The sequence below is a fragment of the Balaenoptera musculus genome, chromosome 12, assembly GCF_009873245.2.
Source record: "Balaenoptera musculus isolate JJ_BM4_2016_0621 chromosome 12, mBalMus1.pri.v3, whole genome shotgun sequence".
Taxonomy (NCBI): domain Eukaryota; kingdom Metazoa; phylum Chordata; class Mammalia; order Artiodactyla; family Balaenopteridae; genus Balaenoptera; species Balaenoptera musculus.
Window position 1 is genome coordinate 33,189,221 of NC_045796.1, and position 24,161 is coordinate 33,213,381.

The 24,161-nt window shown below is 41.1% G+C and overlaps 1 protein-coding gene across 6 annotated transcripts in view; it reads right to left on the reverse strand.

Annotated features, from left to right (window-relative positions):
- The window catches only part of L3MBTL3 (L3MBTL histone methyl-lysine binding protein 3), a 120,100-nt gene extending 98,402 nt beyond the window's left edge, over nt 1-21,698 (reverse strand). For 4 of the 6 annotated variants that reach the window (XM_036872190.1, XM_036872195.1, XM_036872196.1 and 1 more), the window contains exons 1-2: nt 19,572-19,808; nt 17,948-18,021 (exon numbers count right to left, since the gene is read on the reverse strand). The gene's annotated coding sequence lies outside the window, so the exon portion shown is untranslated. Of the gene's footprint in view, nt 1-17,947; nt 18,022-19,571; nt 19,809-21,569 lie in introns of those variants that run through there. The other 2 variants (XM_036872191.1, XM_036872192.1) reach the window with 2 other exon arrangements.
- Nucleotides 21,699-24,161: the final 2,463 nt, after the last annotated feature.

Below are 24,161 nucleotides of genomic sequence, written 5' to 3' on the forward strand. Positions count from 1 at the left end.
AAGACATTCGAAAGAGAGTAGATGTGGATAAAGGATAGTATCCAGTATAAAATGTTGAAAAAGAGGCCATTTAGATTAAAAAAAAAGAAAAGAACAAGAAAATTCAGTCCATTATTGAATGCCATCTACACTAAATTTGACAGTTAAGTCTGTTCTATCAATACAATGAATATACAGTATGATTGATTCTTTCATGAAATTGATTTATTTAACTCAGTTGAAATATCTGCCAAGTTGATGTTCTGAGAAATAGGAAAACAGTCTCAAAATGTACAGCAAACACAATTAGGCTATGTTAAGATAACCAATTTGGCTAGCTACGCTGTGATAATGCTCTTAATTTTCATTTTCAAAACAAACTTTTTCGTAATCATATATCCATTGGCGGTAGTATTGATATTGTTATTCTGAAACTGCTGTCTGTGTGGTATGGGGTGAAACAAATAAGTAATTATGTTGGTGTCACTGACAAGTGATCAGAGATCAATGGGTCCTAAATCTAAATGGAAGTATCTGTATAATTTCATGATGCATTTTATGTTTAAAAAATATGCATATTTTCTAGCTTTGCCCACTGACAAACTCTAGAAACAACCACCAGTCAATAGCAGTTAACAGCCTAGTGTTCAGATTGTGGTCTCTAAATACCATTTCTCCCAGGCCTTCCCAGAGGTGGCAGGAAATGTGCAAGATGAGCCTGGAACATCTTGTCAAATAAAAAAGCAAGGAAGCTATCAAAGACAGCAGAGGTCATACCAAAAGGACTCAGAAGCAAACTTGAAGAGGCTTCTGTTGGCCAAAGTAAGGATATTAGCTGCAGTGAATTGAAACACATCAAATAAGTTTAAATCATTATGAGTTCACAACGATATTCAAAACAAATAAACCAACCAAGAACACCTCATTGATCACCTTTTGATTATACAAGGGAACCAACCAACTTATTATTTGGAAAAAGAAACAAGGACTTATCCTGCCCATATTGCATGAGATCGATAACAACTGTATCTCAGGGTAACCAAATCATTGGTGAGAAGAAGTTTCCTTTCAGAAAAAAATTCTTGCTAATAAATAAAGAAGGAATGATGGAACTGAAACACAGCCATTTGCAACCATTAAAATAATGACTCTAGCAACGACCATGAATGCCTTCTAAGAATACCTACCAACCCAACACCATCTATGAAGTATTCTTACCAGGAAAAAACTAAATCAAATCTGTTGTGATCAAGTCTATTTACAGGAAATACCAGAGACAAAGGAGCATGTGAAATCACACCATAAAGACATAAGAAGCAAAACATGGATTGTACTGGGAACCCTGAGACCTTTCCAAAAGGTCCAAGAAATCAAAATTACTTTCATAAAAATATTAACACGTTATTTGCCCTCTTCACTATGTTGATATTTACACTGATGATGCAAAGCAATAGTGGATAAAACTGCTGAAGCTGTGGCACCCAGCTGCAGTAGCAGTCATTTTATTCTTCAAAAGCATGCACTCACAGTAAACAAATGTCAGATTCACTAAAAACCACCTTTGATGAAGTAAAATAATAAATTTTATTAAGTCGATATTTGAATATATATCTTTTTAATATTCTGTGTGATGAAACAGAAGTATGCACAAAGTGCTCGGGCATGCCAAAATACCAAGGCCGTCTCAAGGGAAAGCACTGGTGAATTGTTTGAGATGCAAGCTGAACAAGCTGCTTTTTTTTTTTTATGTAATCCCACTTTTACTTAAAAAACGATGTTTATTCAAGTTTGGATATTTGGAAACTATTTTGTCACACTGACAGCATTCGTTACTAATGATACAATTTCAGCATTTTGGAAAACCTGTATCCACCACCATGAGCTTGACAGCTTCCCAATAGCTATAGACCTTTCTAAGGAGATGGGTGGTGATATTCATGAATAGGATTTTTTAAAATATTTCACAATGAAGTATGTCAATATTTGGAAGATCTACATAATTCAGTGAAGTGATATTTTCCAAATGACCAATGCTTACAGTTACAAAATTATGCATGGCTAAAGAATCCATTCAAAGTGCAACACAGACTGATGGATTTTAATGTGACAGAGCACAGAAAGCTCACTGATAGGATTTCAAATTGCACACTGCAACTAACCTTTAAGAAACTACCACATATCAAGTTTTGGTGTAATATTAAAGAAGAGTGTCCATCATTAAATGAAAAACTTAAAATAATCCTCCCTTTTCCAACCCCATACCAGTGTGAAGCAGATTTTCTTCATATGTGTCAACCAAAACAAAATATTGCAACAGACTGAATGAGAAGCAGGTATGAGAATCCAGCTATCTTCTATTAAGCAGACATAAAAGAGATTTGCAAAAATGTAAAACAGTGTTACTTCTCTCACCTTTTCTTTTAAATTTTGGAAACTGTGATTATAGTTTACAAAAATTGTGCTTATACATACTAAGGTAATCAGTTTACTATGTTAAAAGTAATAAATAAATAACCAATATACTTTAATTTCTAATGCAGTAAATATTGATACATATAACACAAACAATAGCTCTTTGGGTTTTTCATTTTTTAGAGCATAAAAGAGACTTGAGACCAAAAACTCTGAAAACCACTGCTACACAGGATTAAAAACTTGTTTTCTGGGCTTCCCTGGTGGCGCAGTGGTTGAGAATCTGCCTGCCAACGCAGGGGACACGGGTACGAGCCCTGGTCTGGGAGGATCCCACATGCCGCGGAGCAACTAGGCCCGTGAGCCACAATTACTGAGCCTGTGCATCTGGAGCCTGTGCTCCGCAACAAGAGAGGCCGCGATAGTGAGAGGCCAGTGCACTGCGATGAAGAGTGGCCCCCACTTGCCGCAACTAGAGAAAGCCCTCGCACAGAAACGAAGACCCAACACAGCCAAAAATAAAAATAAATAAATAAATAAAACAAAAAACCACACACATGATGTTAAAAAAAACAAAAAAACAAAAAAAACTTGTTTTCTGCACACACAAAAAATTGTAAGGAGTAACTAATAAACAAATGAAAGAGGAAATTTGAAATTTAGATTGAGACATATTAACCAATCGCAATACTGCATTTCATAGATCTTGTTTTGACCCTGATTTAAATTATTTTAAAAAAAAAAAGATTATTAGGGACTTCCCTGGCAGTCCAGTGGTTAAGACTTCGCCTTCCAATGCAGGGTGTGTGGGTTTGATCCCTACTTGGGGAGCTAAGATCCCACATGCCTTGGGGCCAAAAAACCAAATCATAAAACAGAAGCAATACTGTAACATATTCAATAAAGACTTTAAAAAATGGTCCACATCGGGCTTCCCTGGTGGCGCAATGGTTAAGAATCCGCCTGCCAATGCAGGGGACACGGGTTCGAGCCCTGGTCCGGGAGGATCCCACATGCCGCAGAGCAACTAAGCCCGTGTGCCACAACTACTGAGCCTGCGCTCTAGAGCCCGCGAGCCACAACTACTGAGCCTGCGCGCCACAACTACTGAAGCCCGCACGTCTAGAGCCCGTGCTCTGCAACAAGAGAAGACACTGCAATGAGAAGCCCACGCACTGCAACAAAGAGCAGCCCCCGCTCACCACAACTAAAGAAAGCCCGTGCGCAGCAACGAAGACCCAACGCAGCCAAAAATAAAAAGAAAAAAGAAAATTTAAAAAAAAATGGTCCACATCAAAAAATCTTAAAAAAAAAAAAAAGATGATTGGACAGGAGGAGAAATATGAATACCAACTGACTATTTGATATTAGAGAAATACCACTGCTTTTTTTTGAGGGATGATGACGATACATACTTTAACGAGGGGAGGTCTTCCTTGTATTTTAGAGACACAAGCTGAAATTGTGAAATGAAGGGATATAAGGTGAGGAAATTGCTACAAATTAATTAAGGGGTAAAGTGGTGAAATAAGACCGGCAACATGTTGGAACTGTGAAGATAAAGACGAGTGAAGGGTCCAGGGTGGTTATTACACTACATTCCACATTTTAAATAGTCAATAGGAAAAAAAAAAAACAAAGCCCTGTGTTTCTTTGAATTACAGCTATCTTCTGTTGGAGTTTACTAGATGCTTCAATATTCTTTCTTCCTTTATCATTAAGACTTAATCCTCAAAACAGGAAATAGGTTGTAAAGGCCTGAGGAAGAATTAATCTAAGAAACAGTAAAAATATGAAATAAATTAAGACTCATACTGAAGTTCTCTATGACTCCTACCTCACTAAATACATAAAGATCAGCAACAAACCTGACTTTCTAAGGTAGGAGTGGCGACTTTTCCTGATAGATAGTAGAGTGATAGAATAATTTTCCCCCTGGTGGATAAACCAGGTAAAATCTGAGTGATCCTTTAATAAGAAAAATTTTTCATTTATTCATTCAATCGCATCTTCTTCCAGAAAAGGATTCAAAACATCAGACAACTTACACAAATTATTTCATTTATTTGTTTCTCACAGAAAGATGGGTTCTATCATCCCTCTAGTCGACACTGAAAAAAGTGCAGAGTTCAGTAACTCACCCAAAACCATACTTGGTGGCATACCCAGGATTTTAACCCAGGTCAGTCTGATTCCAACCCTGGGCTTTTTTCTCAACCACTGTCTTGTGCTGTCTCAAAGTCTTACCCCCTCTGAGAATCTGGCTAAGCCTACTTTTCCCCATTTTACTTCTTGGAACACAGCAAATCCAGAAACCAGTTTACTAGGTCCAAAGTTCTCGATTTATGCAGATCAGTACAACATGTATCCTTTTTAGTAAAGTGCCATCAAATATATGCTTATTAACAAAATGTCATTGAGACACATATTCAACACAAATAGATTTTTGGTCTTTTCCTACCTAAAAACCATAAATGTATGAAAGTTACATCAGCAAAAATGCTGTCTGTGACTAGGAGGAGGAATAGAAAATAGGAGTAATCTAAAAGCTATCACTGTACAAAAGCTGCAGTAAATGTTTATTACATATTTTAGGAAATAATTAGAATATGCTTTTGCTATACAAAACACTGGTAATGTTACATAGTATACTCTGCCTGCAAGCACATATCTAAAATTTATAAAAATTGTTTCCATCCGTTGTTTCATTCTAAGGCTTGTGGACATTTTGTATAAAATATAATAGCATAAAAATATTCACTACATTGTCCTTTCCTTTATCCAATTGTGAAGCCACTGGCTACTTTCACTATCACATGAAGTCTGAACAGCTACGATAGATTAGGCATTTTCCCACCATCTCCTAATCAGGTAGAACAACCAGCAACCAATATTATTTGAACAGAAGCTGGTTTTATGACACCCTAAATCGTCCTCCTTTTTCATCTTCTGTAAGTGTGTGCACTTGTACACAAACATACAAAGTCCTTTCACTTCAACAAATTGTGCTTCTAAGAGTTAAGTAATTTTTTTTTTTTTTTTAGTACTTAGAAATGCTATGCTCTATATTTTCTTTAATTTTCACCTGGCACTGGTCCATCATCCCATGTGTAACCTGTATTCCACGGGCCTAAAAACCAGGTAGATAATGGTCACTCACAGTACAAGTCACAAACAGTATTTCTCATTTGCAGAAAATCACACCCCAAATCTCTTGTTAATGCTGCTGAGACTTCCTAAGGAAGTATCTTAAATATGTGCCATGATGGGTCCTCTGTGTTATTAGCCAAGATGTACCACTTTTCTCCTAACCTCTTCTAAATGCTAATGGTCTCCAGCCACTGCTGATGTCAAAAGGGACAGCTTTCGAGATCAGATATCCAGCAAATGCATCCATGCAGCTTCTGATTCCCACTCACCTATGTTACGGCTGACAATGGCTAATATCAAGGGTACTGACACCCAATGTGCTCCCACCAATGCCCACTGTGGATGCCTCATCAAGGAGCTGATAATTTTACTGAAGGTGAAGACCATTACTGTTGGCACCAATGCAAATGTATTATACTCCCGAAGTCCCTCTTTTGTGAAACAGTTCACTTCAGCTTTTACTCATTTTTATTACAATTTCCTTGCCCTAAGAATTCAGCAAAAGGGCTGGAGGACAGACTAAATGACATTTTAACACTGTCCTCAGAATTACCTCTTCTCTCTCTCCTGCACCACGCCTTGTCTCTAAACCAAAGCTGTGCAACTTGACTCTCCCTGGGAATCATGTATCGAATGGATGCACTTCCTCAATCTCTCATGCAAAGAAATCTCTGGAAGCCCTAGCCTACATGTACCACTAGTAATCTAGAAACATTAGGTGGTGATGAAATTAGTTAACACCTTACATTTAAAAATCCTATGTTATAAGAATATGGAGATGCAAGCCCTCTCATATACCGATGGTGGCACTATTGATTGAACCAACCTCCATGGAGATCAATTTTCAAGAACATATCCTCCAATTCAGCCCTTCTACCTCTAGAAATTTATCCTATAGATACTTACATGTATAAAAAAACGTAAAAGGTGATTCATGGACTAGAGCACTGTTTGTAATGTTAGAAAACTGGAAACAACCTGACTGTCCATCAGTAAAGGACAATTGTGGTACAGCCATATACAATGGTTAAAAAACAATGAGGGGGACCTCCCTGGTGGTGCAGTGGTTAAAAATCTGCCTGCCAATGTAGGGGACATGGGTTCGAGCCCTGGTTCGGGAAGATCCCACAGGCCACGGAGCAACTAAGCCCATGCGCCACAACTACTGAGCCTGCGCTCTAGAGCCCGCGAGCCACAACTACTGAGCCTGCGCGCCACAACTACTGAAGCCCGTGCGCCTAGAGCCCGTGCTCCGCAACAAGAGAAGCCACCGCAACGAGAAGCCTGTGCACTACAACAAAGAGTAACCCCCGCTCGCCGCAATTAGAGAAAGCCCGCGCGCAGCAACGAAGACCCAACACAGCCATAAATAAAAAAACAAAAAACAAAAAACAAAAACGAAGAACAATGAGGAAACTCTTTACATTCTGATATAGATAGAGCTCCAAGATACTGTTAATACTACTGATTTTATGCAAGGTATAAAAACTGTGTGCTACCATTTGTGTAAAACAAATGGGGTATATATAAATACGTGTATTGCTTATATATGCATAGCCTATCTTTGTCAGGATTTGTCAGAAGCTGGTAACACTGGCCGCATCCAGGAAGGAGCAACGACTGACTGAAAGACAACCAAGGGAGGGAACCTGCTCTCTGTGTAGTGTACCCTTTAGTACCTGTTGAATGTTTAAACGTGTGGGGTTTTTCTAAGAAAAAAAGTTACATTAAAAAAAAATGTTTTAAAATCCTGTTTCATATTTATTTAAAATACTCCATGTTTTGAAAGGCACGTCTTCTTACGAAGATACTTAGCTTGTTACTGATGCCAACAAATGAAGCTATAGACTAGAAGGTGCTAGGAAAATCAACTTCCCCAAAGCTCTTGGGTAATTTAACTCGTAGGTATTTAACTATATATGCAAATGTATCAGCTTCACAGATGGGTGAAAAGAGAAAGGGTAGGGTTCACTTCTCCACAACTGAGGTATCAAAAACATACAGTAGAACCTTGGCACTCACAGACTACTTATGGTTTCTACCATTCCTGAGTGACAGCTGAAGTTCCCATGACATTTAGTAATTTGCCATTTTGCAGAGACACGATTCTGAATAACACTCCATAAACTGAGAGTCCCGGCCAAGGTCCAGGTGCGCTCTGAGTCACAGTGCTTTGTCTGAGTGCTATGACCACTGTAAATAAAGTGATAAAAACTTTGTTTCTTGTTAAGAAATGAAACAAAAGCAACTGCTAGTTGATTCTAGTGTTGATGACAGAACGAGGAGAATACGGAAATGTTTATGAAAGTGATAGGTCCCAGCCACAAAATAGAAGTTTCGGATAAATCAAAGGCTGAAATGTCAAATGCAATGATGACTCAGACACACTATGTGAACAAAACTACCAAATGCTCCAAAAGGAAATAAGTAGAAAAGATGTGTGAATTTGTTTCAATAAGTGCTCTCGACAGCACAAAAGTTGCTCATCAAGCGAGATAAGTATTTAAGGTCTAGAGAGATCATTTACATTTTTCAGTTATACTTTAGTAATTTGAAGGGAGGAATTACATGCTACAATGATTTTTTTCAGGTTGAGACTTGGCGATGGTCTTGGGCTGTATCCCTCACAAATGTCAAGAATCTACTGTATCTTATTTTGACTGGAGATAAACAGAGTCCTTCATAATCCTTTCATAGGATTCCTCCCCTCACATCTTCCAGGAGAGGATAAAATGGTGGCTTAGAGTGGGAGCAGAGACTCCCCCAGGGCTGCACTTCTACAGCAAGTTCAAGGTGAAGAGGCTGCCTGGGGCTGTGATGGAGAGAACAGTCCCCTGAAAGATAAGCAACCCAATCTAGTACGTTCCAACATAAAGTAAGAGAGTGGGCCTTGCCTATAAACCAAAAGTCTGGATCTGCAGATAAGGTGAGAATTAAAGATTACTAAAGAAAGTGTACTAACTGTAGCCTGGCCATTCCTGCTCAAACCATTGTTTTCAAAATATTACAGTATTTAAAAGAACGGCTCGTTACTGTTCACTAAGACCAGTTAAATGGTTTTAATAATTTTACATGAAGTTGCTTTTTTAGAATTCCATTTTATAGCTTTACAGTTAACAGGTGCATTTTTCAAAAATAAGTTACAGAGATGACAAGGCCAAGAGCTGGCAGTAGTTGTAAAATGGGGGTAGACGTGACCTCAGAAGCAGCAACTGAGAATCAGATTTAAATTCTGTCATTCAGAGAGATGCCGGGGCTGAGATCTCAGTGCCTGGTGTCAACGGACTAAACTCATCAGTTTTGGGTTCAAGAGGGCAATGTTATCTTTTGTGAAGAGTAAGTCAGGAATGTTAACCCTAAAATCATGACCACGAAAGAAACAAAAATGATCGTTATGCAGAAGAGTAAGATGGCAATAAGGAAAGTCAGCCTCCACTGTGGGGATCCAATGCCTTGTTGCTAGGATGCCCACATTAATACCATCAACTGAAGTTGGCTTTTGGTGTACTTTGTAGAAATCATCAATCACTAACCAAATGCTGTCTCTGGCACATTGTGACATTCTCAAAAAAGTCCTAAGCGTCATCTTCGGTAATATCATCAAAACGGCCTCTGCCCACTGCTAAACACGTTATTAAAGTGGCGTATAAAACTGTTTTGGGCCTCCCCATCCCCACTCACCCTGCCCCTTGTCATCCTTTCATAGACAGACGCAAATCAAACACGTCATGCATCATCCTCAAAACCTGCCACTCTCTCTCAAGTTCCTCTTTCCATCCCTCTCCCTTTCCTAAACAAACCACAGCCTTCCTTTCCTCCCTTCAATTCACTTTCCAGAGATTAACGATTACCTATTCTGTGACATAAGACCAACTAATCCCTTGAAGCCTCAATTTCCCCACCTGTAAAATGTGGCAAATAACAGAACTTTTCTTCATTGGGCAATGGTGAGGATTACATGAGATAAGCCAGGTAATACCTCAGCACAGTGCCTATCCCATAGTAAGCAGTCAATAAAATCTTAACTTTCTACTCTAATTATCTGGTTTAACAATTATTTGCACTCATGAGAGTCGCTCTGTGACCTCAAAAAATTAGTCAGTGGCTTTTTTTTTCCCTTTCCCTTCATTTTATTTCAATGGCATCTCTTATAGTAAGTCACCTGTGTTCAAAGCTCCATCAGAAGATGTCAAGATCACTACATAAAAGTACATGTTGCATTGTTAATAATAATAATACCTATATTTACATGGCTCCAGAAATGACTAGCTTTCTTCATAGAACAATACCTCTGAAGTAATGGAGAAGGATTTGCTGTGTGGGGAGGGAGTTGGACCCAAAGGCCAGGCTCTCTCGGCCACCATGCTGGGCTGGCACCACACTGTGGACCAGGCTAAGGCATGTAAACAGGATGAGATGAAAAGCTAGGGCCACATTTCTCAAAGTCTGCCCCTCAAAACTTTTAGACCATTTCTGCATGTCCCGTGATAAAAGTTTTGCGGTGAGGGAGATGTGTAACCCCCTGGGGTCTTAGGGAGACGGATGGCGCATGTCAGCAGCAGTGCAGCAATCTGTGAAGTGCTGTCTGAGCCCAAGTTTCCCACAGTCACTTAGCCTTGTGGCTCTGTTATCACAGTACAGCGAGGTCCATGGAATCCCCTTTTCGGAAAATGCTGAGTTATAGAAAATAAATTCAAGAAACAACATGAGAGCAGGCAGTATTTTACAGGGTAGAATTTATTCATCTTCAGGTTAGAGTCAACTACAGACGTGCCACCTCCTGCCTGAGCTCCCCATCTGCATCCATGTGCTGAGATTTGTAGTGTCTAACACTGGGGAATGCCCTCAGGACCTAGAGTCCAGGCTGGAGAAAGTGATCCTGAGAAAGACAAAACCTCTGCCTCCTGAGGTCTATCTATGGTTTTCTGATTTATTCTCTAATGGCCTCCTATGTACTTTCATGACACCAGAGAGGGACACAGCCTGTAACGGGGGAGCTCACATACCCACAAACACACGGCCATGTAGGGGTAGTCACACAAAGCCAACCAGCCTGACTCATTCCAGAGATACAAACAGACTGGAGCTGGAGGGTTTCTTCTACGCTTTGCCATTTTAAAGTCTCTTACCAATACTAGACCAGTTGACCCTCACAGCTACCTTTTAAGATGGCCAAGAATTCTTAGCCTCATTTTACAGATAAGAAAAGATCACCCAACCAATAAACGGACTTCTACCTCCCAAGACAGTGCCCCTCAAACTATACCATAGTGCCCAACACATTGCATTTTAGTCAGTAAAGAAGCCAATCTAATGTAAAGGTGAAAAGCACAGCAGCCAGAGTGCCTGGGTTGAATCCTGGCTTCACAGTTTACTAGCTGTATAATCTTGGGCAGGGTACCCAACCTCTCTTGAGCCTTAGCTCCTTCATCTAAAAAATGGAATAGGAATATCTACTTCATATGGATTAAAAATTTTTTTAATTATGCATGTTAAAAGTGGTTTGTACTTTTTGGACACTCAGTCCACAACAGCTACAGTTACTTTGAAGAAAAGAAACAAGCTGCTCTCCAGTGTCCACATCCCCTCCAAACATGGGTTTACCAGATGTCTGAAGTATCCCAGGGCAGAGGAGTTGATAACTGTGCAAAAGCCAATACCTTTGCACCACAAAGTCCTATTTGATTTCTCAAGAGTCCAGGGGTGAAGGTGGAGAAAAGTGGAAGTTAAGAACTGTGGTAGGATTCTGGGATTTCATGGACAAATAAAATTTCAAAATGAATTTGGGAAACTGATGAAAGGTCAATAAGTATTAGTTTTCCGAAGCTCTTATAAAGAACATTTTAACAAGGAGAAAAGTATGAAGGACATAATCTCTGAACAGCGACCCAAGACTAAGCCACTGGCAACCTTACTGTGACATTTTTGCTGAGGAGGCATAAAAGCTTCCTTGCATACCAACTGTGGTTCCAGGACCTGCTTTCAAGAAAGCTAGTACAGAGGCAAACAGAAAGCACCGTAAGAGATCGCAGCAAGAGGCCAGGAGGAAAAAGAGGGATGAAAGCTATGGATCCTCTCCAAAGGGGACTCAAATGACTACAGTGAGTCTTTCTCTGTACAAGTACTGGAATATGTGTATGTAAGATGCCAGGAGAAGAGGGGCTGGAAAGGCAGAATCTATACCCCAATTATAATACTTATTACATCATATCATGATCATTTACTTACAGGAGGTTTTGGAGGAAAGAAAACTGGATTTATTCATTTCGCTATCCCGTGTGATTATCCACAGTAGGAATCAACAAAAATTTATCAAATGAATGAATAAAATAGAAGGGGAAAATTTAACAGACTAGTTGTGGGCAGGGGCTGGGGAGAGAGGAAATCAGGAAAAGATCTTCATTTGTCCATCTATCTCTTATTCTCCAGTGAAAATTCTAACTAACAACGAGGCTGCTAAGTATTTATTTACCTCTTTGGCAGAAGGATAACATTCCTGCTCCAAGAAACCCTCCTTATTTAAGTGTCAGTGAAGAATACATCAAAAGAAGTTAAATTCAAACCTCTTAAACAGGCTTATTCAATAAGGATAAGAGAAAAATCTAAACTCACACCTGAAGCATCTCTCAACAAACACATTTTGCTACAAAGAAAAATTTTCCTTTCAAATCAAGCATGACAGATACCAGCTTTGATATTCTACTCACTCTGACTGGCAAGAACTCTGAATCGCACACATACTGGAACTGAGATCTGTTGTGGAGAGATGTGAAATTTTGCCCTGAGGGCCCAAGTTCATAGACTTTTAGGCAGGTAAAACTCTAGATCATTTCAATGTGAGAACTGAAATCTCAGTAGCATCAAGAACAAATCCTTGGGAATCTGGGTCTCCTGTCCATATATATGCTTATATAGTAGATGCCTTCCTTTAAATATGAAATCAGTTATTAGGACAGTTCCTTCTTATTGATACTTTTTCAGAAACACCCCACCACCACCAGTAGTTATCTACTGGTCATGTTTTAATGAAAACGACCCTAGTTATAACATATTGATGGTTTCTCTGATTTGCTACCTTTTCTGCCATGGAGATTACATGCAAAGGGGTAGTCACTGAAGGCAACCTTTATGAAATCTCAACTTCCTGCCCTTCCGTTTGTTACTGTAAGAAGGATGAATTATTTGAGATTCTGTGGCCTAACCTACTTACTTCCTCTGAAGGAGGAACAGAAAATGAAAAATGCCTTTCAAGAAAAAAAAATGTACATAGAAAATGAAATCACAAACTGACATTAACAGTCTTACAGCATATTTAATATACTCTCTTCAAATGCTTTTATTTGAAGTTCATTTTCAGTGTACAGACTGTATCTCAATTTGAGGCAAAAATATCCTGAAAAGTGCTATCATGTCATCAACATATTACACTAGTAGTGTAATAATAGAAATTTTACACCCATTAGAGGGATTCAAGGGAATAAAAAGAGCAAGAACCTGTCTCACACTGATATTTCCACGCTTATGCAAAATATGCATGAACTTAAATTAAAAAAGAAAACTAAAAGTAGTATCTTGTTCTTTTTTCTTATTTTACTTCGTAATTTTTAAAATGCTAAAAGCAGTATCTTTTTTCTTATTCTGCTTCATATTTTTATAGAACATAGAGCTAGAATTAAAAGATTTACACTTGATTTCTCTTTTGCATATAATAAATTAGATTTGACCAGATTTTATTTCTGTCACATAAGTCATGTCTACAGGGCTTATCCTGATAACCATTTGTAGCTAAACCCCTTATCAATAGATTGAACAGCTAGGCCTCCAATCTGCCAAATAAGACCACTAACCAATGGGGTGAAATTATCTAGACCACTTAACAAATGGTCCAGGGATCTCAATTCACAGTTCAGGGTTCAATCAGTATAACAGATGGGAGAAAAATAATCAACTGATTTTGGTGCCTGAACCATCCTACTGAAAGTGTTTTAGGAACTGAACTGGTTTAATTCTATAACATTTCACATAACATAAAGCTATAGTCCAATCTTGAAAAGGCCTGGCACACAGCAGGTACTCAAAAAAATTTACTGGATGACAGTGTTTCAACAAAGGAGAAACAGGCTGTACACCTGAAACTAACACAACATTGTAAATCAACTATACCCCAATAAAAATGTAAAAAACAAAACAAAAAGCAAACAAAAACAAAGGAGAAACAGCCCATCACCCTATAATCAATGCCTGCAGTAGCATCCTTCCAAGTCAGACAAAAGCTCTGCTTGATGGACCACGACTCAGATAACAGAAATATTATATGACTCCCACTGTAATCCTGAACCACCCAATGAATCAAAAACTCTTCACTTCATTTTGTAAATGGGCCTACTCTTCTAGTTAAAGAGTATAGTATCAGTAGTTATCGTATTTTGGTGAATATATTCTTAGTCATATTCCGTTATCTTTATTAAACTTTGATTCTAACACTACATTCCTCTCTACCCCCAGCTTCTCACCACCATTATCTCTATCCCTCATTTTAATTTTCTTCTTTTATAATCAGAATAAATTCCATCATGTTTTGAGCTCACAAAATGGTAAATTTAGGTCCCAATCTTTTGATTGATGACTGATTGATTTACACTTTTTGACAACACACCCTACTGCCTTATCAGGTCTCTTCCTATACAGAACAAGTGAAATCTTTTTATATATAAGCCCAGTAATTCCCAAAACTAATCTGAGTAATGTTTTATTAACAGTTAGTGATCATTTCAAGGCCATGAACTAGACCAAGGTGTTCTTTTCAGTATAACTCAGTCTTTCCCCAACTTTTAAAAAAAGGAACAAAAAAGAGGAAAGTGAAGAGACAGTGTTTTCTTCCCGTAATTTTTTCTTACACCTGTTCGCTATTGCTCATCTTAGCGAACCAACGTATAAGAGCAAATACATTAATCTGGAAATGTGTTTTCTTAGAAATATTCTAAGAATTACTATTTGGAAAATTAGAAAGTTAAAGACATAACAAAACAAAAGCCAGTGTCATTTTCCCTGGTCCCACCCCTTTCAAAGTGCATGATATGAACTAAGACAAGTTACTAAGTATCTCTGAGCACCAGTTTGCTCTAAAAGAGAATTAATAATACCAAATGCTCAAGGTTAGTGAAAGTATTAGGGATAATATTCAGTGTCTAGAACAGTACCTGGGCATACAGAAGGCACTCGGTAAGTTTTTGTTAGATGAATGAATGAGCGAATCAATGAATGAATATAAAATATCTAGCTTAATGCTTGACATTCAGAAGGCACTCAATACACAATTACATTGACTGTATCAACACTTCACAGTGTTTTGCAGAGGGCACCCTACCTTCCAGGTCCCTACCTTAGGAAACACATCCAGTAGTACCACCATAGTACTTAACTGTATTCACCTCTATCTACCTTTCACTAGCACTGAACCATGGCTTTGTTTTGGTAATTACCATTGTATGTGTATAGATTATCTCCTCAACTAGATTATGAACACACTGAGGCCAAAGACTGTTGCTTTCTCTGTAGCCTCAACAAATTCATTCATTTCACCCTATTCTAAGTATTGATTATGTGAAGCACTTCCCAAAGGAGACATACACAAAATAGATACTCAATAAATATTTGTGGACTGACATAAAACACTGACTTACAGAAAGAATAGTAAATAATAATAAAAAGGTTTTACTATAATACATATGTAATTCTTCTAACCACTACCCAAGTCATTAACTATAAGTCCACTTCTGAGTAAGAAACTGGAGCCACATCCAGGATCACCCAACTTTATACAAGTTCCTCTCAAAAGTCCTTGTTCTTTCCTTCAAACCACCCTGTCTCCTACAAAAGGACTTCTTAAAGGCTTTTTTCAATTCGACTTCATAAATCAAACTCCTGGGGTAAGCGTGTAGGGAACTCATCAAGGGCAAAGACCTAGTCTTTCAGTGTTCAGCACAGTAAGAGCTCAATAAAAATGAGTTAACTAGTAGAAACATCGCTAGAGAGATTACTCAGGTTACCCAACCTTGGGACCCCAAGGGTACCCTTGTCCACACCACATAAAGTAACTTCTTTTGTAAGTTTCCCATCCTATTATAAATAGCCTTTGTTGATATATGTATTTCTTAGAAATAAACTACCAAACAAAACAAACCAGTGGAATTTTTCAAGAACCAACCTTCGATTACTCAGGGACGAATTAAACAGGACATATATTTCTTCTTTCCTTCACTATGGGGTTTTTGGGTTCTTAGCATATTGATTGGATAATTTACAAGAGAAGTGAGATAAACTAAACTAAAACTTGTCAGAGTTTGTCAAGTTCAGTATCATCAAATGGAAAACAATGACAGATAGTACTTGTTTTCTTTTTTCTATGTAGATAACAGTTGATTAGAATTAGAATAAAGCAGCAAAGAGGTCTAGAAAACATAGGGGGGAAAAAGCCCTACAGGTAGCTTCCCCTAAATCCACAGTCATTTGCAGGACCCATTTTCTGGCCCCGAGAGTTTAAATTCTTACTACTCCAGTTACCTATTTTCTCATCCTCATTTCCCAGCAGATTCACACAACTAAACTATTAATTACAGCACATGAATTCCCCTCACACCAACCCTTCTACTTTCATCACCCTACCATTTCCACAATTTGGAATCATTTTATATTTAAAAGTATTTATTTTATCTACTCCTACGTAGCAAATGACTAGTTTGGGATAAATAAATCTCAATTTGTATTCAACACCATGTTAAAAACATGGTCCCTTCTCTCAAGGAGCCAAAGCTGTAAAAGAGAAACTACCATTTTCCTAAAGAAAAGAAATATCCCCCAGAAGTATTGTGACAAGTCCATATAATATATAGACCAAAAACTAATCTAATAATTTTAGCCAGGAATTAAATCACTCTGTTCAGCTCTTAAAAACCTACCTCCTGCCCTTTTCACAAAACCTGGCTAAGGTGAAACGGTAATATGACAACCATTTCAAACATTTGAATAGCTCTTCATAGTGCTCAAAACCTTATTTTATTTGATCCCTTCAACAAAGAAACCAAGGCAAGCATTGTTGCTCCAGTTTTCCAGATGGGGAAATCTAGGCTGAAAGAGTTAAAGCGACTTACACAAAGTGGTACATTTAGTGGCTAAATTGTCTTCTGATTCCTATTCTAGTACTCTATCTACACTCACGATGATTCCCCAAATGAAGAAAAATAATCACTGTCTTCCACTCAGCACATCTAAACATGAAACTCACCATCCTAGGAAACACATTTCACTCTGCCTGAACTCAACTTCTGTCTGGGCGATCTCCTTGGAGCCGTTCTTGCCCCCTTGTCTCTGCTGCATCACCTACGTGGACATCTATTTATTTTGCTAATTATACTACTCAAGATGATCCACAAGCAGAAAATGACAATAAATTCCCTTTTAACAATCATTTTTATATTGGTATTTATTCAGTAATGACATCGAGACCACATCTACCCTGGTTATAAGGTGGCTCAATAGGGATTATTAGTCCTGCTAATTTATTTTGTTTTCTTTTGTTTTTGCCAAACAAGAATTAGCAACTCCTTTAATACTCAAGACAGAGAAGGAAAATGAAAGGCAGAAAAAGAAAGGGAAAGATCAAAAGAAAAAAGGTATACATAGTAGAAAGCACTACAGTAGCACAAATGTACTTTGATGCTCTAGCCAGAGAGGGCCCCCCTTTGCCTGAGAATGACCTTTGTCCTGAAAGTAGGCCCTGGATTATTGGAGACAAACCAGCACCCTCCAAAATTACCAAAGGGATCTCTACTGGACAACAGCTGTATTCCCTGTGGTGATATGCTTAAAAGTTGACAAGTTTATGATAACACACTGGAAACTCACTATAACCTATGATTCAATATTTGGCACAAGTCAGCCCACCGTTGGACTTGAGTCACAGAATATAAGTTACTTAAATATCCCCAAAGATCTTGTTGTGAATTTCACCTACAAAATTTTACCAAGTTTCAGAACCTGCCATATCACTGTGTACTTATACAACAGTTATATTAATTCACAATTGCTTTGTTCTAGTTTTCCCACTTTCTCAATTCCAAAGAATAAAGCTATTTATTTTCAGTAGAAAACAGGTGCTATTGGAGTGTGAATTAAGAATCTAGCAAAAAGCCAGTCCAAAGGTTATCCAGAACAATCTCTTAACTTTTCCTGTTTTAATTGGAGCCTCAATCACACTCAGTGTCAAGACTTTCACGCATTCAAAGCGGCCCTCACAAAATGATGTTTTTCTGCCAACCTTGTTCCACACTCTCCTCCCTCATCCCCAAATGCAGCTTTTAACATTTGCAAGTATATCAAGGAATTTGTTTCAACATGCAACTCTTACCTAGTTGCAGTGAAGAAATAATTGTCTGATGGTCTTTAAGACTGTCGTCCACCCTCAAGACTTCTTCCGGAGGTCTAGCATTGATTTAAAGGGAGGACAAATAAAATCAAAATATTGTCATAAAAAAAAGAAGCCTTCAAACCCACAATTAATATGCATAAATTTTGAATTGCTGATTTATTGCATAATTTCGTACATTACCACTTGGTATGTTAAAAAAAAAAAAAAAAAACTAGTTCTGGATGAGATGAACTAGATTTTATCATTTATATCATTGCCCTCCCCTAAATTCCCCCATTAAAGTCTCTCCCATTGTATGACAAGCAGATGAAAGTTACAAGGGTCATTTGATTCAACTTTCATTTCTCTCATTGCTTTTCTTAAAACTAAAGTTACTACGCAGAACACACACTGGCAAAAGAATAGATACTATGTAAGCAAGTTTTGTCCATATATCAAATATTTAAGCGTTTAAATCACAAATTATACAAAGCATTCAGAAATAATGTCTTTTGCAGTGAAACAAAATTACACTCTTAGCACTAAAAGGGGCCATTTATTTTATGACTATATATAACTGTATGTTTAAGAAACTAAATACCAGCCTTAAATTATATTTATTAGAGAATAAAATGATCAGCTCACATAAAAGGCAAATTTCAACCAAAGGTCTTTCTCATTTTTTCGAAGTTTTAAACACAAATTGCACTTTGCATTTTTATTAACGTTCAAATGAAATTATCCGCTGTGACTCCTGATTAAAAGTTGATCAAATGTGTAGACAACGATAAACATAGAAAACAATTGCTTCTAATCCAGAGAGTGACCAATCTCAAACCCCAGAATAAAAGCGAAGTGTTTTTTCCCATAGAAGTAATGAAGAGTGGAAGCTGTAGAGTCTGGGTCCTCAGATCTCATTTGCTCTCCAATGTACTAAACTTTCTATTTCTGCTCAGCATCCTCTCACACAACATCTGGCTGCTCGCTCGGGTCGTCTAATTACTTCCACGTCTGAACGGACTACGTAGCTAAAAGTAAAGGCCAAAGTTTGCTCTCGGCCTTCCGAACTTAAAGATGCGTTTAACCACTAGAGGTCTCCCCTTGGCCAGTTTTGTACGTTCGCTATTTTGCTGCACTTGAAACTTTCCGGAGAAATGCTCTACTCGAGTCAGTGTTTTTCTAAAAACTTGCGCAAAAATCCACGCGACCGAGCTAGCCAGTACAGAGACTCTCGGGCTCCCCAAACCAATAAAGCTATTACAAACAACCCTCTAGGAAAATCAAAATTAATATTCGACGCACTCGCTCCAGCCGCTCCCCCCCCGCCCCATTCTTATTTCTCATCTCAGTTTCCCTGAACTTAAACTCAGAACAATCAAAAATCTATTTTTGTTTCGGTGCACTCTGAAGGATCTCTAACGCATTTTTCTGGCGGTAGACCCGAGGTGGTAGAGGAGCGGGCCGAGGGATGCAGGGAGGGGGAAGGGCCGTGCTCACAGCGCCCGAGGAAGTTGCATAAGGAAAGAGACTCCGTTTTTTGGGTCCCCTCAAAAAATCGGCAGGGAGGGGGAGGAAAAGGAAGCGGGGAGGGGGGAGGTAGGAGGGAAACCGAAGCGACGTTTACCTTCGTCTCCCCGTGGAAGGGTGGGGTAAGAGCCACGATCTTCGCGACCCGGGAGGGCGGCTCGTTACCCCCACCTCTCTCCGAGCGCAGACGGACAAACAGATACCCCCACCCCTCCGCGGGGAAGGCGGGGAGGAAAGTGCCCGCTTTTAAACTTTCTCTCACGGTCGCGCTTGGGCCGGGCTTTGACCAGAAAGGGTGGGGGAGACTGGAGGGCCTTTTTCTTTCAAGGTAATTAAAGTTTTACCACCAGCACAGAAGTTGCGCCCCCCTCCCCCGCTTCCAGGGCTCACAAGTTTTCCTCCCGCTCCTCCCCCCCCCCCGCCCCACCAGCTCGCGGGGCGCGCGGCGGATGCCTCGGCTCCTGCGCTTCCCGATCCCCACCCCCGCCGGCCTCTACTTCCCCCCGCCGGGCCGCCGCGGCGCGAGGACGGCCCGCCGGGCCCAGGACGCTAGTGTGCAAAACCCATTATCCCGGAACGGCACACGCACGCGGCGCGAGGCGGGCGGCGGCCCCGCCTCGGACCCCTCTTTGCCTCCCCAGTATAAGCACGGCGTAAACAAGTTGCAGGAAAAGCAGCCCCGCGCCTCCACCCCCCCCAACCCCCGCCCGCCTCCCCGGCGCGGCGGCCGCCGCCGCCCGCCGCTACCGCCGCCGCGGCCGCCGCCTCCCGACACACGCCCGCGCCCGCACCCGGGCCGGCGCGGCACGGCGCGGGGCGAATGCAGCGACGGCGCGGGCTCCCGGCCCGGCCCGCGAGCCCGCGCCCTGCGCCCTCCCCCGCGCGGACGGCCGCCGCGGGCCCGCGCCGCCTCGCTTCCCGAAGCACTTTCCTGCCTCGGGCAGAAATAAACCGGAGGGTTTATTTTTGTGCAACTTTCCCAAAATGGCGGAAATTGGAGCTGATCTATATGAAATTCTCACACAGTCGGTCGGGAAGGGGGAGGCGGCGAGGAAGAAAACGCAAACTCTCGGCCGCCGAGCCCGCCGCGGGTCCGTGAGTGTGTGCGTGCGTGTGAGTGTGCGTGTGCGCGGTGGGAGTCGGGGAGGCCTTTCCGCCGCGCGCGCACACACACACACACACACACACACACACACACACACAGAGCACACGCCGGGGAGACGCGCCTGCACATTCAACCAGTCCATTCTCCGCAGCCCGAGCGGGGAGAAAGTGGCCCGGCCTCTTTTCCCACTGCCTCGGTCTCCCGTACTTGTACTTCTCGCGCTCGCTCGCTCGCTCTCCGGTGCGCGCCCGGCACAAAGGCCACACGGGCGGAGGGGGCCGCAGGGGCGGCGCGCGGGGCTCGCGCCTCTCGCCGCACCGATCCGCGGCCCCGGCCGCCCCCGCCGGCGCCCCCAGCCTCGGCCGCCGCGCTCGCCGCCCGGGCTGCGGCTCCGCGGCGCCCACTCGGGCACGCACCCCGGCGGAGCCCGGCGCCGCCGCGCTCCCCACCCCGCGCCCGGTGTCATGAAAGCGACCAAAGTGACAAGCTCGGGGGGCGCGGGGGAGGGGGCACACACGCATCTGGCCGCCTGCGCGCGGGCGAGAGCCCGACGCGGCCGCCTCGCCCCGGCTCCTTTCCGCACGGCCCCCCACACCCTTCCCCGTGTGCGCGCAAAGAAAAAAATACAAGTCTCTCCTCCCCCCATTTTTTCCTTTCTCTTTTCTCTCTCTTTTGTTCCTCTTTCACACTCGCACTCACTACTTAAGAGTGAGATGCCCAGAGACTCCCCCTCCAGCCGTTTCCGAGTCACTTGCCCACTTTTTTCCCCAGGATTAAGTTTTCTTCTCTTTCCCAGAGGCGCAGAGAAGTGGGGGAGAAACCCCTTCTGTCCTTTCCCCTCCCCTGATCTGTTTCACAAGACGAGGGTGCGCTTCCTTCTCTCTATAGGTCTCTTAACTTTCATCCTCACCCAGAAAAATAAATGAATGGCTTTTGCACGGACAAATCTTCAGATTAATAAGAGATTAGATCCGATCAACCGCTTCTTACCCCCAAATTTTCTCTTTTTTTTTTCTCCGTCTCACGAGTAGTCCTGACAAATGGTCCAGGGCTGCGGGCGCACTGCGCATGTGCGCGTAGAGTCAGGGCTGGGGAGAGGGGAAACTGCGCTGGTGCCGGTGCCGCCGCCGCCGCCGCCGCCACCGCCACCGCCGCCGCCGCCGCCACTGCCGGGGAAGCTCGCTCTGGCTTCCCTGTTAATGCTGCTGCGCCTTCGCCGCTGGAAAGCAGCATTAAAGCGGGTTGGCAAATGCAGCAGCCCGCAGACACTGTTTCAGGTGCATCTTTTCAATACCCTTGTCACCGGCTCAGGGCTGGTTCAAGAACAATCAAAACAAATATGAAAGACTGCTAAGGTTATAAATTTCTTTGTCTATTTTTCACTTTACTTTTTTAAAAAGGCATTTCTCAGAGCAGCTAATCCACCATATACTGTTAAACGTATGCTTTCAGCCATTAAAGAGTGGGGCTTAGTCTTATACGAACACAACCCAAAGGCTAAATGCATGCTACAGGTCATGAAAAATAAGAAATAAAGTTTTAAGTTTTTACGCCCTAGAACCTCCCCCGCTTTTAGGACTGGAAGAATACATTATAAAGTGTGCATGTGAAGTGTGCACGTGCTTTGCGTTTCTTAAGTGTTGGTCTTTATTGACAGCTTAAACGTGTTAGGCCTCTGTTGTGAAATATGTTGGGATACGTATGTCAACTTAGAAATCAGTGTTAAAGTCCTCTGTCCTCTGGCAATGAGCAGGTCGAGGACGACCCTCTGAATGTATTCAGTCAAGATGGCTGAGCGGTCCTAAATAGCAAAACCTGTCTTTGCTAAGGCATCAAAACTAGATCAAGGGAGGGTATTGTATTTCGGTATTGACAGCTTTCCACTTATTGACTACAGGCCTCCTTTTGGGCTGCTCACCATTCTCCTTTTCTACTAGATACAAGTACTTAGAAAATAATTCAAGAAATTGAAATTGTGATAAACACCTCTATGTCAATAACGGAGTTTGCTTCGCGAGAAAAAATGTAGCACTTCAGGAATGGTGGAAGCAGGTCTTACATTTTGCTGGGGTGGGGAGATAAAGTAATGCCCCCACCCCGCAGAATGGACTATTTAGTTTGCATCTAATAAAGGGTAAAGGAGGCCCTTTTCCAAAATTGCTGCCTGAGGCCTAGAATTTAAATATATCACAGATGGAAATTCTGTATTAAAAATCCTTCTCCAAAATGTAAGTAATAATATTCTCGATTGAATTTTTTCACTTAAAGAATGTTCCTTGAACCAGTTTCAGAAAATAAACTGTTAAATTCTTTCCTTAGGACCATGAAATTACCCTAGAGAAGCAGACTACCCGAAAATGTCTTCTGTTGGTATAGTGACCAAATTCTCCAAACCAAAAACCAGGATATATGGCTTGACATGTACTCAAAACAAAGGAACAAACTCTGTGAAGCTGAAATGAGTTCATAAAATATGCTTCATATTTTGGGAAACAGTTGGTTTAGGGATGTGAAGTGGGGAAGGCTGGGTTAGTGAGAACTATAGATAATATCATTGATTTCACCCACCACATCCAACCTTTTTCTGAGTTGCTCCCAAACAGCCTAATTAACTGATCTGAATTTCAGCTTCTCTCCTTTTCTCCCTAGCCCTTGAATAAGCAGTGAAATGGCCAAAGGGAGAGAGACTACAGGAAGAGAAAGGAAGCAAAGCCAGGGGGCTATGTGCAAAACTAAGACCTTACCCCAAAAGAAACTAAAATTAGTTTTAGATTCCTCTTTCTAAAAATCCATTTTAGATTTGTTCTCTCTAGATAATTTCTGGACGATGTTTCTACTTCACATATATTTTCAGAGATTTCCACAGTCCATAAACTTATATGCAAGGCCTACCTTGTGCTAATCATGCTACAAGGTGTTGGGGATAAACAGATGATCAAAACTAGGCAACAAGGAATTCAGTCTGGCAAAGGGGACAGTCTAGTGCACTGGGCATCGCTTTACAGCGTGGAAGGTGTTGTACTAGGGGTATGCAGAACAATTATAACTGAGGAGCATCTATGGCAATAGGAAAGGCTTTCCAGAAAAGGTGATAACTAAGCTGATTCATGAAGGACAAGTGTCCAGGGTATGTGGTTCTACTTTTTTCTCTGGGAAGGCGATCCAATCAGAGAAAGCCTGAGTAAAGGTCCAAGGGTTTGGAGAGCAAGGCTTGCCTGAGACCTATGCACATGTCGAGATTCACTAACAAAAATAAGGACGAGTTGAGGCTCTCTACAATACGTTGTCTTTCTCCCCCAGAGATCATCAGTAAAATCTCAAAGATTTAATCTAAATTGTTCCCAAGATGTGGTTCCGGATGGGAAATATTTTGAAGGTACTCATATGTAAGGGTAATGCTACCAGATTTTTCTACAAAGAATCCATCGGTGTTACCACCTGAGACAGGTGCAGAATATGATACTAGAATCTAAATAACACTGCATTATTCTTTATATAAATTGGTAGTATTTACAGAACCTTTCTCCATCTGTTCCCTAAATGGTAGTATACTAGTAGAAGCTTTTTGTTGTTCCTTCACAC